The sequence below is a fragment of the Crotalus tigris genome, unplaced genomic scaffold (genome assembly GCF_016545835.1).
Source record: "Crotalus tigris isolate CLP2741 ecotype Arizona unplaced genomic scaffold, ASM1654583v1 scf7180000024437.13266115, whole genome shotgun sequence".
Lineage (NCBI taxonomy): Eukaryota > Metazoa > Chordata > Lepidosauria > Squamata > Viperidae > Crotalus > Crotalus tigris.
The window spans coordinates 6,420,605-6,433,425 of NW_024100606.1; the positions used below are offsets into that span (position 1 = coordinate 6,420,605).

Here is a 12,821-nt window from a genome sequence, read left to right on the forward strand (position 1 = left end):
TGGGGCTACCCTTGAAGAGCATTCGGAGGCTGCAGTTGGTTCAGAATGCAGCCGCGAGAGCGATTGTGGGTGTGCCAAGGTACGCCCACGTGTCACCTATCCTCCACGAGCTGCACTGGCTTCCTGTGGGTCTTCGGACGCAATTCAAGGTGTTGGTTATCACCTTTAAAGCCCTTCATGGCATAGGACCAGGTTACTTACAGGACCGCATACTGCCGCACAGTTCTCAGAAACAGGTGAGGTCCCACAGATTGGGCCTCCTTCAAGTCCCGTCGGCCAGACAATGTCGGCTGGCGGGCCCTCGGGGAAGGGCCTTTTCTGTCGTGGCTCCGACCTGGTGGAATCAACTTCCCTCCGAGATTCGAACTACTCCCACCTTGCCGGCCTTTAAGAAAGCCATTAAAACTCTCCTGTTCCGGCAGGCCTGGGGCTGATGTCCCCGGGGGGGGGGCGGGATACGATCGGACATGCTGTATGAATGTACTTATTTTACTGTTTATCGTTATATTATTGTTTTAATTTTGTATGCCGCCCTGAGTCCCTCGGGATTGGGCAGCATATAAATTTTAGAAATAAATAAATAAATAAATGTTTCTTCAGAAAATCTATGAATTTAATGCCAAGTAACTCAGTCCCTTTCTTTGATGGATGCAAACCATCTATTTTGTACAGTTTTTCATTGGACCAGCTGCAGACATTGTGACTAATGTAACTAAAGCCTTCCCCTTTACACCACTCCTTTAGCCACACATTGAATTCCGCTATATGGTGGCCTTTTCCTTTTTGTTCCTTGTATACTGGTAAAACCTCTGAAAAAGTAAGCCTACAGCCTGTCCTGCCCAAGCTATGGAAATGTTGTGGCCTGTTGGCTGCTGGAGGTCTCTGCGGCTTACTCAGAGGAGGAAGCACAGGAGTGGGCCAGCTGAAAGCTCCGATGGGGATGAAGGAATGGAGCTGTCACAGCCAGGGACAGAGGTGGAGCCCACGCTGTCCGCCAGCCCCCAAATGGAAAGGCTGAGACCTACATGCCTTGAGGCAAGTGATTCAGGAGAGGAGGATCACATGGGGCCAGTGATTGATATGCCGGTGCGGCGGAGGCTGAGGAGAGGAGAACAGCGAGAGGCTATGGGCCAGTCTTCAGGGCAGAAGAGTCACCACTGCTAACAGAGCCCCACCCTCAGCTGTGGATAAAAGGCAGGGGCAGAGACAAATAGGTGTGGCAGACAACTATTCATCTCCCTGCTGGTCAGCATTACTAGTTGGAACTCCTGACTCTTGTTTGGAAACTTGCTGGAGTTTTCCTCAGATCCTGTGGCTCTGGGAGTCAGAGCACCTTCTGAGCGGGTGCATGTGTCTTATGTTAGAAAAGAGCCAGCTTGGAAGATGCTGGCATATAAACCTGGAAGATGGTTGGCATATAAACTAAGAAGACAGAAAGAGAAGCAATGGATTATTAAGTTGGAAGATGAGAAAGGAGAGATGCAGCAGGATGAGATTGCTAAAAGGGGAATCGCTCAAAGATATTATGAAAAACTATATAAGAGGAATGAGGGACAAAGAGAAGAAAGGATAATAGAATATTTGGAGAAGGCAGATACACCGAAGATACCAGAAGAAATAAAATGTATGTTAAACGAGGAAATAAAAATGATTGAAATAACCAGGGTTATAAGCAAACAAAAGAACAACAAGGCAGCCGGCCCAGATGGAATACTAGCAGAGTTATACAAAGAGCATCAAAGTGTACTTAACCAAAACCTACTAGAAGTTTTTAATGCCATTTTAACTGAGGCTAAAATACCTAAATCCTGGATAGAGGCAAACATAGTATTAATACCAAAAGAAGAAATGGAAAGAACACAGATACAAAATTACAGACCTATATCTCTACTGAACGCTGACTATAAAATTTTTGCATCAATAATGGCAGAGAAATTGGACTTCCGGTGTGATCAAGCAGCTACGATGGCTGCTTTTCACAAAGCAGCCCGTTCCTGGGTTGTGTAAATGCCGCAGGACTTTGACAATCAGCTGTCCTGCAGCTTGAATCTCTTCCCTGGGAGAAAGGGAAGAGAAGAGCTGCTCAGGTAGAGGTAAGAGCTCCCCTGGATCCTCATAATTTCAGGGATCGGAGGGTAGAGCTCCCTCGGAGCCTGAGCCAACTCCGCACTCCAGGACGTCTTTGTCCCGAAGTTCTGGGATGAAGCAAGGTGCCGCTCCCACATCTGCTTTTTTTGGGGGGGAGGCTTGTGAGTATTCAAATGCAGACGGAGCAGACCAGGAGAAAGTGGATTTAAGATTGATTGTGACTTTAACTCCTGCAAGCATCTTCTCCCCCCCTTTCTTCTCTTTGTTTATTTTCCCTTTTGAAGAAAGGGAAAGTGAAAGGCAAAATGGCGACTGACTTTCTTGTTTGACTTTGCAACAAAGTTAAAAGTTTATGTTTATGTTTCAAAGTCATTTTCAAGGATTGACTTCTTTTTGATTACTAGTGATTTTGTTTCTAGGGTGAGAAAGGTAAAAATCTTTCCCAGGACCCTTTCAGACCATAGTCCTGTGTGGATGGAACTATACTTGGAAGATGGGAACAGAAGGCCTTGGAGACTGAATGAGAATTTGTTTACCCGGGGAGAGTTTGTACAAAAATGTAAAGAGTATTTAAAGGAGTTTTTTGGTTTAAATATGATTAAGGGTACATCGATGCCCATGGTCTGGGATGCCAGTAAGGAGTATATGAGGGGAATTTTAATTCATTTAAATAAAGTTTCTAGGGATAAAAGGATACAAAGACATAGAGAAATAGAAGATGAGATTAAAATAAAAGAAGAAGCGCTTGCTCTTAATCCAACTGATAATAATTTAAAGTTTCTATAAAGATGCTTAGGGAACAATTTAATATGTTGATGGCAGATCAGGTGGCTACCAATTTGCGTTATATGAGACATAATACTTTTTGTAATGCGAATAAGCCTGGGAGGTGGTTAGCTTATCAGTTACGAAAGAAACAGAAGGCTAGGATTATAGAGAAAGTAAAATATAAAGGTACTGAAGTTTTTCAGCAAAATTTGATTAAAAAGAGTTTTTTAGATTTTTACACAAAACTATACTCAAGTGATAATATAAAGGGAATGGATATAGATAAATATTTACAATCAGTACATTTTCCTAAAGTTTCTGAGGAACAGCAAAATGAGATGAATTGTTTAATTACTGTGGAGGAAATTGGCTTAGCTATCAAGCAGTTAAAGGTGGGAAAGTCTCCAGGAGCAGATGGATTGATGTCAATGTATTATAAAAATTTATATGAAGAAATGTTGGAGCCATTAAAGGAGCTTTTTAATAGTATCTTGCTGGGAGCACAAGCTTCTCCTTCTTGGAAAAGAGCGTTTATATCATTGATTCCGAAGGAGGATCAAGATCTTACAGAGCCTAAGAATTATAGGCCGATATCATTATTAAATGTAGATTACAAGATTTTTACAAAATTTTTGGCAAATAGATTAATGCAGGTTATGAAGGATTTGATTCACAGTGATCAATCAGGATTCATAACAGGGTGATACATGAAATATAATGTTAGACAAATTATTAACTTAATTGAGTATTTGGATAAGAACAATCAGATTCCTGTGGCTTTTATATTTTTGGATGCTGAAAAAGCCTTTGATCAATTAGATTGGCAATTCTTATTCTCACTGGTAGAGAAATGAATTTTGGGGATAATTTTTTACATGCACTTAAAGCTATATATCAGCAACAATCTGCTCAAATTGTTGTTAATGGGGGATTGACTGAGATTTTTAATATTGAAAAAGGAACAAGACAAGGATGTCCATTATCTCCATTGTTATTTGTTTTGACATTGGAGATTTTGTTGATCCAGATTCGAGAATCAACGGTAATCAAGGGCATAAAGATAAGAAAAAATGAGTATAAATTACGGGCTTTTGCGGATGATTTGGTTTTGATTTTGGAACAACCGATTAGAGCGGTTGATTGTCTATTAGAACTTATAATACAGTATGGAAAAGTTTCTGGTTTTAAAGTCAATAACCATAAGACTAAGATATTATCTAAGAATATGTTAGCCAATGACAAGGAAAGTTTGGTTAAAGCCACAGGTTTTCAGATGGTGAAAAAGGTTAAATATTTGGGAGTATATTTAACTGCCTCAAATGGAAAATTGTATAAAAATAATTATGAATTACTATGGGCAAAAGTGCAAAAGGATTTAAATGACTGGAAAAAACTACAATTGTCATTGTTGGGAAGAATTTCAGCTGTAAAAATGAATGTTCTACCAAAGTTTCTTTTCTTGTTTCAGATGATACCTATTTTAAAAAAAGATGTAAATTTGGAGGAATGGCAGAAGGGTATCAATAAATTCATTTGGGCTGGGAAAAAAACAAGGGTTAAGTTTAAGATTTTGCAAGATGCCCGAGAAAGAGGAGGACTTAAAGCATCTAACTTGAAATTATATTATGATGCAGCCGCCTTAACTTGGATAAGTGATTGGCTTAATTTAACAAATAAGGATGTTCTTGTTCTTGAAGGGTGGGATTTAATGGCATGCATATTTAATTTTTAATAAGAAAGTGGACCGGGCTTTCAAATCACATATTTTGAGAAGTGCCTTATTTCGAGTTTGGAAAAAGTATTATTATAGGTTAAACTATAAAATACCTATCTGGGGGATTCCTAGACATGCAATTGAGGGGATTTCTAAGGGGATGAATTTTGATAAAATTTCATATAAAGAATTATTAACTTGGTCAGGTTCGGATTGGCATTTAAAATCTCTAGATGTATTAAGGCAAGAAAATATTCTACAATCATGGTTTCAATATTTACAAATAGTGGACAGGTGGACTGTAGATAAAAAAGAAGGAATTAAAAAGAAGATGGAAATCTGGTTATTCAGATTAAAGATCAGAGTCAGGCTCATATAAAAAGAATTTACAATGCTTTAATAGAATTAGACTCTGAAACAGAATTGGTTAAAGACTGTATGATTAATGAGCTCAGAATATCTAGGATCAGATCCCATTGGACTTATGGGAGACAATTTGGATTAGAAATGTTAGATTTACACAAGCTCAAAATTTGAGGGAAAATTTTTATAAAATGTTTTACAGATGGCATTTAGATCCTAAAAAATTATCTTGTATGTATCCAAATTTACAACCCAAATGTTGGAGATGTGGTAATATGGATGCGACATATTTTCATGTTTGGTGGAATTGTAAAAAGGTAAAGGCTTTTTGGATTATGATTTGGTGGAACATTCAAAAGATTTTTAAAAGGAAGATAAAGTTCACCCCTCAATTATTCTTATTGGGTATCTTTGTGGATTTAAATGACAAAGAAACTACTTTAATGTTGAATTTATTAACTGCAGCAAGGTTATTAGTAGGCTCGTATTGGAAGAAGGACTTGTTGCCTACTTTAGAAAAATGGATATTTAAAGTTTCTAACTTTGCAGAAATGGCAAAAATTTCTGCTTATTTGAAGGATCATACACAAGAAAGATATATTATTGTATAGAGAAGATGGATAGATTATATTCAGAAAAAATATGGGACTATAAAGTTTCATTTATTTTATGAGTAAATTTTATAGTAACTGTTGTAGAGATTTGTTTATATGACTTAATTTAAGGGGAGTTAAAGGTTAAGTATGATGTTTTTTTCTCTTTTATTTTATTTTTTCTTTTTTTCTTTTTTCTTTTTTATTATTGTTAACTTTCTTAATAATAACCCTGTATTCTTCTCTGGGAAGCGGGGGGGGAGGGTTGAGGGTGGGTGGGTGGGTGAGTGGGTGGGTAATGATAATATAGACATGGTAAACGCTTGGGCATTTCCCCTATGCTGCGTTCATGTGTGTGAGAGGGATGAGAGGGGAGAAAGGAGTAGGGAGGAAGTAGGATGGTTAGAGGAGAAGGGGAGAGGAAGAGAGTAGGAGGGGAGGAGAGAAAGAGGAGGGAAGTGGGGAAGGATTAGAGAGGGTAGACGCAGCCTGGGGGGAATGGGCAGGCGGTACCAATGGTTAGGAATTTAATTGTATTTTGTATGAATAAATGGAAAATAAAAACTTTTTAATAAAAAAAATAATGGCAGAGAAATTTAAAAATTACCTAATTGACTCCATACATTGTGATCAAAATGGGTTTCTACCGAATAGGCAGATTAAGTGGAATATAAGGACAATTATAGACATTCTTGAATTTTATGAATTGCATAGCGATCGTCAAGTGGCACTTTTGTTCCTCAATGTACAGAAGGCATTCAATAATGTTAATTGGCTATTTATGTTCCAACAACTGAAATTAATGGACGTCGGCAAAAAATGTTCTAAACGTGATAACTGCAATATATTCTGAACAAAATGCTCAGATCATAATAAATGGCGAGGTCACTGAGAAATTTAGTATTCAGAAAGGCACAAGACAAGGATGTCCTCTTTCGCCGTTGTTGTTTATATACACATTAGAGATTTTAGCTAGAGTAGTAAGGCAAGGGGAGCAAATTAAAGGGTTTTGGATTAAGAAGGAAACATACAAATTTCAAGCATACGCCGATGATCTAGTATTTATATTGGAAGATCCAGCACAATCAGGACATAAGTTATTTGAAATACTGGAGGAGTACGGAGATTTGGCAGGCTTGAAAATAAATAGAAACAAAACAAAGATCATTGCAAAAAATAAGACCAATATACAAAAAGGAAATCTTGGGGAAAAATTAGGTATACAAATAGTTCCTAAACTAAAATATCTGGGGATAGTTATCTCCGCACATTGGTCATCAATCAAAGACAACTATGGCAAATTAGTAAAGAATATAAAAGTCGACTTAGACCGCTTACATCTTTCACTTCTTGGAAAAATAGCAGCAGTAAAGATGACTATTTTACCTAAAATGATATTCTTGTTTCAAAATATTCCAATTCAATTAGATAAGAAATTTTTCAAAGAGTTGAATAAATTAACCTTAGATTTTGTGTGGCAAGAAAAGAAGGCAAAAATAAAACAAAAGTCTTTACAGGATGCCAAAGAGAGAGGGGATTTAGGTTTTCCAGATTGGGAGTTGTATTACCAAGCAGCGGCCCTGACATGGATTAGGGATTGGATCACTCTGGAAAACAAAAGATGCTTATATTTAGAGGGACATGATCTCCAGCAGGGCTGGCATGCTCATTTATGGACAGGGAAAAGTAGGAACCATCAGTACTTCCTGAGACATAAAGTCCGGCAAGAACTCATAAAAAGTTGGAATATAGTCAAACATCAATATTACATAGAAGTTCCAGCTTGGCTCTCGCCATTAGAAGTAGTCACATACCCTAATCTATATAGGAAAGACATTCTGACAGAGGAAGGCCATTTAAAGCAAAGACAAAAGTTGAGACAACAAGGAATAGTTTTGGAATGGTGGTCCTATCTTCAGATACAAGCAAGATATATAAAAGATAAGAAAGGGTGGGGAATCAATAGACAAGATAGGGGGCTTGATAAAATACTACTAGGTCCGGAGGAAAAAGCAAATTAAAAATATTTATAAATATATGTTGGAATATAAATTATATGAGGAACAAGTTAAAGAAATGATGGTCACTTGGGCAATGGATTTGGGATACACTATACATTTAGACCAATGGCAGCAAGTATGGGAGCGTAATAATAAAATTACACTGGCAACATCCTATAAAGAAAATCTCTATAAGATGCTTTATAGATGGTATTTGCCACCGGCCAGATTAGCGAAAATGTATAGTGGTTGCTCACCTATTTGCCGGAAGTGTAAAAAGGAAACGGGCACATGTTTTCACGCTTGGTGGGCATGTAGAAAAGCACAGGTTTATTGGCTTATGGTCTGGCAATGGATAATAGAAATGACAGGTAAAAAAATTCAATATAAACCAGAGACACTATTATTAGGAATATTAGGAAAAAACATAAACAAAGTTGATACATACTTAACCATACATGTGATAACGGTGGCAAGAATTTTGTTTGCTCAAAACTGGAAGGCAACTGAAGTGCCTAGCGAGGATGCATTAATAAGGAAAAATATGTATTGCACAGAATTAGATAAGATAACTAAAGAATTAAAAAATCAGGAAGAAATAGAATATTATTTAATTTGGAACAAATTTTACAAGGAGGGAAAAAAGAATAGTGTCAACAGAAAAGACATAAACAGAGGAAGATACTAGGAATGTATAGGTGTGTGTATATATATATATGAAAATATCTATTTAAATGTATAATATGGAATGACAAGGCAAAAATATATGTCAAAGACGATTACCATGTTCAATGTTTTTAATTTCTTTTTCTTTTCTATATTCAATAAAAATCTAATTTAAAAAAAAAAGAGAAAAAAAAGAAAAGAGCCAGCTTGCCTGAAGGACTCTTGCTGCAAGCATGGTGAGAAACTGAAATTAACTCTGGGTTTTGGGAGACTCCTGCAAGGGAAAAGGGAGCGAGCTCTGTTGTTTGGAGGCAACTAAAGATTTTAACAGTTGATGTGTGAAACTGCTGGCATTCCTGAATAAAAGGAACGTTGGAGAATTATTGATGTATCTGTGGTGTTCGGGGAGCTGGATCAGAACAGGAAATCATTCTGTACAGAGAGTACATTTTTTGGGGACAGATAATTCATGCCAAGATGTATAATAGCATCAACATCACAGTCCTTACTGGCATTCTTAATTATCTTAAAAATATGCCTTTTGCTTCTGCTAGCAGTAGCACCTGCCAGACATCTGGTACTCTTTCCAAACCTCCATATCCTTTTCTAAATTTACATCCCTTGCAATTGAATCACCAACCAGAAGGTGGCTTCTCTTTTTGGATGCCTTGCTCTTTTGCATGACTGATATGTAATATCTAATTTAGGTATTTCGGGGGATTGGACTGGAAGACCTCCAAGGTCCCTTCCAGCTCTATATTCTGATTGACATAAAATAATGTTATTTTAAACAAATGTTTTAAGTAGATTTTTCAGTTTAGTTGGGATTCAATACTCTGAATTGTTTACTAAAATACCATAAATCTTCTCTATCATTTTGAACAAATCAATTCTCTAAGAAAAATAATCTTCTTTGTTTTATATTTATTACTATCTGTGGTTTATCTTCTCAATAATTAGCATAATATACTGCCATCTTTTTTCCATACTTCTATCTCATTAATTGTAAAATAGGAGTACTTTGGAAATATGGTAACAAATGTAATGTTTCCCTGAAAGGCTGAAGGGGCTAATAGCAATTGAGCCCTTTTATCTCTTTCCCCAGATGACCAGCCCGCTTGGCCTAGGTCAGTGGTGGCGAACCTATGGCACAGGTGCCAGAGGCGGCACTTAGAGCCCTCTCTGTGCCGTTGCCTCTCCCCCTCCTCTCCAGCAGCCCCCTGAAGGAGAGTCACCCTCAAGCGTGGCCCACACAAAGCAGCGTAGCCAAGGACATGGCAGCCAGGCAGTGTAGATAAGACTCTGTCCTCACACTCCATCATGCAGTTGATGCTGCAGGGCACGAGCAGAGGGTGTTGCTGGGCTGCCTGGGCGATCTGCAGTGGGCCCTGGAGGTGGTGAATGGTCTGGTGGGCATGCGGGGGGATGGGGGGGCAGAGCAAGGGCAGGGCAGGGGGTGGAGTGGGGGCAGGGCCAGTTTTGGGGCATCCGGTCTCTAAAAGGTTCATCATCACTGGCCTAGGTGCTCCAACACACCTCGAAGGCAGTTAAAGGCAGTTAATTAAAATAATGGCTGTTAAGATAAAATCACATTAAGCAGCAATTACAGGTAACAACAAGCACCAGTTCAATAAACATATAAACAATAACATATAGATAGTGACAACAAACACATTAAAATAGTGGTCCTTAAAATAAAATCCAGCAACAACTACAGATAATAGCAACAAGCACCAATGCAATAAACATTTAGACTGTAACACAGCATGCACATTAAAATAGTCCTTAAAATAAAATAAAATTAAACAACCACAGACAATAATACAACAAATATATTAAAACGGTGGCCCTTAAGATAAAATCAAATTAAATACCACAATATTATAAAACATTAAGCCTTATTGTGAACAACTTTGCTCAACTAGAAACATTGTTCCAAAACTTCCCACGTGGCTCAGCTCAACAACGGTCAGTATAAAGGTCCATGTTTCCACTGGAGCTTTCATTTAAATCACATACATAGGTCCCAAAAACTGTCCTTTGTTCAAATGGCCCCTCACCAATCCTCTGCAGAGCCAGTGAGAGGCCTACTTCTCTAGGCAGGAGCTAATGATCTAGGAGCTGCCCCACACCAAGGATACAGCCATTCTGGAACCCTGCCTTGGGATAAGATTGTCACTCTTTCATAGTAGCTAAGACACAATCATCAGTCCAAAATACAGTAGTCACTCTTCCTTGGGGTGGCAATCTTTTTCAGTCCTTTAAAAACTTTCCCCCCCTCCAATCTCCTTTTTGCAATGCTGCCTTTCACCTTCTTTCTCTGAGTTGCTGGAATCTGTAGTCCTACTCCTCAGCACTCTGTTTTAACTCCCTCTTCTGGAGACTACATTTTCAGAAATCTCTTCCCATCTCCCCATCTATGTTAAAGTAGCTCAGAGAAAGATAAGGGGGAGAATAGCTGTAAATCTTTGTAGTGACTTATAAAGTGAAAGAAGGGAAAGGAAAACTGCTAATGGAGTAGGCCAGGGGTCCCCAACTCCCAGTCCGGTATTGTACCAATACCGGTCCATGGCATGCCATCAACCGGTCCACACAAACAAGCAAAGACCCATCAACGGGATGCAGGCAGCACACAAAACCACACATCCTCCGGTCCACGGAAAATCCTCTCTTCACGGAACTGGTCCTTAGTGCCCAAAAGTTTGGGGACCTCTGGAGGAGGCTACATAAATAATTAAGTTGCCTTAAATAATTCTGAATGTGTGTCCTTAGAGGAAAAAGAGTATCTTTAGAAGAAAAAAAACTGGATGAAGCTGAATTTTTTTTCCCAGTATAACCATGAAGAAGAAAGGTCTCACTGACCTTTCTCTGACATGAAGTGTGGTTTCTTAAAATCTGAGTCTTCATAGTTAGAAGAGTACAAAAGCCACTATGTAGGACAAACTGGCAGAAGACTAGCAGAATGCATCCATGAACACCAATTAGAAGACATAATGAAATTCTTTAATTCCACAACATATGGACAAACTTAACCATAGTTTTAGCTGGGAAACTGTAATAATCCTTGACTGAGCCATGTCCAAAAATATTAGAAAATCCTGGAAACTTGGCACTCTAATAAATTGGCCATCAATAGGCACATAGACATAAACAACATCTACATACTGTTCAAAAGAGACAATCAATAAGCCAAAAAGGAACAAAAAGACCAAAACACCTCCCCACCAGCAATCAACACCCAGATGAGCATAGACCAACACCAAGATTAACATCAGGCCAACAATCAAGAAGTAAACAATATCCCAATCAAGGCATTATCAAACAAGCTAACAGCAAACAGCTGTTAAAGCAAAACAACAACAAAATAATATATATTCTTCTCACACATGTATTATAGGCAGATAAAGATTTGTATGTAAAGGTTTATTATTAGGGGACTGGAGGCTAAAACATATAAGGAACGGTTGCAGGAATTGGGTATGCCTAGTTTAATGAAGAGAAGGATGAGGGGTGACACGATAGCAGTGTTCCAATATCTCAGAGGCTGCCATAAAGAAGAGGGGGTCCACCTATTCTCCAAAGTACCTGAAGGCAGGACAAGAAGCAATGGGTGGAAATGTCAAGGAATCAAGGCGAGAACAAACCTAGAACTAAGGAGACAATTCCTGGGACAGAACAATTAATCAATCAAAATGAATTGCCTTTGTCGGTGCTCTAATACTGGAGGTTTTTAAGAAGAGACTGGACAGCCACTGGGGGTTGGACTAGAATGGGGGGTTGGACTAGAATAGTGATGGCGAACCTTTTAGAGACCAAGTACCTAAAAACCACCCCCACCTCCCCATCCACCCCTGCTCTGTGTGCCCTACCTACCCACATGGCCACCCAACGCCCCCATGGCCTGCAGAAGATCACCCAGACAACCCAGCAGCGCCATGGCGGCCACACCCTCCGTCCATGCCCCACAGCATCATCTGCGTGTGACAGGATATGAGGGCAGAGTCTTGTCCCCGCTGCCTGGCTGCCATGCCCTTGGATGTGCTGTTCTGCGTGGACCGTGCTCACAGGCAACTCTCCTCTGGGGGGCTGCTAGTGAAGAGGAGGGGGCCGCAGAGGGAGGTGGGGCTGGGGCGATGGTGCACATGCCCACAGAGAGGGCTCTGAGTGCCACCTCTGCCACGTGTGCCATAGGTTTGCCACCACTGGACTAGAAGATCTCCAAAGTCTTCTACAATATTTTATTGTAATCATCAACACATAATCTATATCTATAAACAATTCATCCATAAGTTAGGCATGACATCAGATTTCAAATATTGAGTAACTGAGGCTATTAATTTATCTTTTCAGTTGTGAAGGATTCTTCAGAATAGGAATTTTGCAGAGAAGTCATTTCTGTTGTTCTTTTGTTGTTATTGTTAAGTTGGGTAACTGTATTTTTATTGTTTTTCATATGTTTCTTTTCCTGTTTTTTCAATTTGCAGTTTTTGTAATTTTTGGGGAGTAAACATTAAAAAATAAAATTTAAATTGTTAAAATAAAATTTAAAAAATGAGAAAAAAGAAATAGGGCACTGGTGGTTCAGGTAGATGGGAGGCATGATCTTGTTGTAAATCTGTATTTTAACTG

At 38.8% G+C, this 12,821-nt stretch overlaps 1 protein-coding gene across 6 annotated transcripts in view; it reads left to right on the forward strand.

The window, feature by feature from the left end:
• Positions 1-12,821, forward strand: part of REEP1 (receptor accessory protein 1) — an 87,987-nt gene that overhangs the window by 27,650 nt on the left and 47,516 nt on the right. The window contains exon 1 of one of the 6 annotated variants that reach the window (XM_039331483.1): positions 7,838-8,428. The exons of the other annotated variants lie outside the window; for them this stretch is intronic. The gene's annotated coding sequence lies outside the window, so the exon portion shown is untranslated. Of the gene's footprint in view, positions 1-7,837; positions 8,429-12,821 lie in introns of those variants that run through there. 6 annotated transcript variants of the gene reach the window in all.